Genomic DNA, 2,652 nt, shown 5'->3' with positions numbered 1-2,652 from the left:
GTGCATATGGGTCCCTTTTCTCCACATCCTTGCCAATACTTGTTTCTTGTGTTTTTGATTTTAGCCATTCTGAGAGATGTGAGGTGATATCTAGTTATAGTTTTGATTTGCATTTCTCTGATGATTAGTGATGTTGAGCATCTTTTCATGTATTTGTTGGCCATCTGTATGTCTTTGGAAAAATGTCTATTCAGGTCCTCTGCCCATTTTTTAATCAGATTGTTTTTTTGGTGTCAAGTTGTATAAGTTCTTTATATATTTTGTGTGTTAACCCCTTATTGGATATATCAGTTGCAAATATCTTCTCCCATTCACTAGGTTGAAAGGCACAATTTAAATAAGTATTTTTTTTTACATTATACCACATTTTATAATAATTTTCAGTACTATTTTCTGTATTTTATTTGATTCAACAATAATTCTGAAGATACATAAAGCCAGTATTATCTTTTAAAAAATGTACATGTCAAATTGTCCAAGGTCGAGTGAATTTTCTGAAAATATAAAATTAACTGAGGAACTATGATTGCATGTTGGTCTTCTGCCTATTTTTTTATTTCATTTATTTTTTTAACAGATCAAGGCTTCTGATTTTTTTTATTACTCAAAAAAGCTTCATTTTTTATTTAGCTTTCTGACTCTGTGCTTGGGCCTTCAACACTTTCACAACGATTTTCTGTTCCTCGATAAGGAAAGCATGCTTGATCCTGTCACGAACACACTTAGCACACATGGAGCCACGGTAGGCCCCGCTGACGTGTTTTTTCGTTTTGGACAACCTCATAAGGACTTTAATGGCCCCAGGTCCATTAAATTTTTGTTGTTGTTTTTCAGGTCTCACAGCATGAACTCCTCGAAGTCAGCCTGGGCACACGCCACATGCAGATTTTGGTGCTTTCCCAACCTTCTTGGTATAAAGGTAAACGATTCTATTACCAGGGGTTCGAGACAGCCTAGTTTTGTTAGAGGCTGTATTATAGGACAGCCTGCGATGGTAGGTCAAACGCTGGAACATTCTGAATGCCTATGGACACTGTCCCCACCTGCCTATTTTTTTAAATAAAATAGGGTTTTTTAAGGCATCAGAATTTACTGTTATTTAAGAAATTTTCATGTTTAAATAATTATTTAAGAGTCACAAATACCGCTACTTCATTTCATGAAAATAATGTCTAAAAAATAGTATACTGTGTGGAATACCCAATTCTTTGAGGCAAATATGTACTAAAAGAATAAACTTTATGGCTTTATGAATTTGCTTTTCCTAGTGTTAAAACTACCTGAGAACAAGTCCTGTGTACTGTTCTGTTAAATTAGTTCTTTGAACCAAGGAGATTCTAGTCCTAATTATTAGTAAACTTTCTTATTTAAAAATGAGTAGCTATACGATAATCCTTAATTAATCACTTTTAGTGTAAAACTAAAAATTATTACTTATTTATTATTTATTACTTATTAATTAATTATTTATTACCCAAAATATGATAACCAAAACTGTTGCTCTTGTAAATAGATATTAGCTGAAAATAATAATGCCCCAGGTCCATTGTTAGTAATGCTTGATCAAATTTTTGTTGTTTGTTTTTATTTAGTTTTTTTTTTTAAGATTTTATTTATTTATTTGACAGAGAGAGAGAGTGAGCACACAAGCAGGGGCAGCAGCAGGCAGAGGAAGAGGGAGAAGCAGGCTTCCTGCTGAGCAGGGAGTTCCAACGTAAGGCTCAATTCCCAGGACCCTGGGATCATGACCTGAGCTGAAGGTGGACGTTTAACTGACTGAGCCATCCAGGTGCCCCAGTTTTTCATTTAGTTTTGATTTACTTTGTTTTAAATGTAAAACAGCTTAGAATACTTAATATGCCAGTGTGCAATGTGACTTTCTAGAAGTGGAAGTACACTAAGCAGTATTTTCCTAATCTATTCGAACCTGAAAAAAATGTTTCTCTTTTATAGGACTTCTTGTGGGATTTACTGTGCTGTGGGTCACACTTTGAAATATACTAGACTGGAGTCTACCTTATGTTTAGCTAACTTCTGAACTGAGAGTCTTACTGGTTTCTATAATACTATACATGGTTCCTTCACTGTCTTTAGTTTTTGTTTTGTTTTGTTTTGTTTATTGTGGCAAGAATACAACATGAAATCTAGTCTCTCAGCAAATTTTTATGTGTATAATACAGCATTGTTAACTATAGGGACAGTGTTGTACAGTAGATCTCTAGAATGATTTCAGCTTGCATAATTGAAATTTTATGTCCATTGATTTTCAACTCTCCATTTCCCCTCTGTCCAGTTCCTGGCAACCACCATTCCACTCTTTGATTCTAGGAGTTTGACTATTTTAGATAACTCATATAAATGGAAACATGCAGTATTTTTCCTATTACTGGCTTATTTTACTTCACATAATGTCCTCCAGGTTTATCCATGTTGTCATATATTGCAAGGTTTCTTTCATTTTTAAAGTTGAACAATATTCCATTGTATGTATACAGCACGTTTTCTTTACCCATTTATCTGTTGATGGGTATTTAGGTTGTTTCCATATTTTGACTCTTTTGAATGAACATTGGAGTGCTAATATCTCTTCTAGATACTGATTTCATTCTTTTTGGATAAATACCCAGAGGTGGGATTGCTGAATGTTATGAT

The 2,652-nt window shown here is 33.9% G+C and overlaps 1 pseudogene; it reads right to left on the bottom strand.

The window, feature by feature from the left end:
• Positions 1 to 590: 590 nt before the first annotated feature.
• LOC123834606 (large ribosomal subunit protein eL34-like) lies at positions 591 to 1,035 on the bottom strand (annotated as a pseudogene).
• Between the last annotated feature and the right edge of the window lie 1,617 nt (positions 1,036 to 2,652).

This window comes from Mirounga angustirostris, unplaced genomic scaffold (assembly GCF_029215605.1).
Source record: "Mirounga angustirostris isolate CCGP_5_RB_7025 unplaced genomic scaffold, mMirAng1.0.hap1 SCAF_1, whole genome shotgun sequence".
Taxonomy (NCBI): domain Eukaryota; kingdom Metazoa; phylum Chordata; class Mammalia; order Carnivora; family Phocidae; genus Mirounga; species Mirounga angustirostris.
This window is presented reverse-complemented; position numbering and strand designations above follow the sequence as displayed.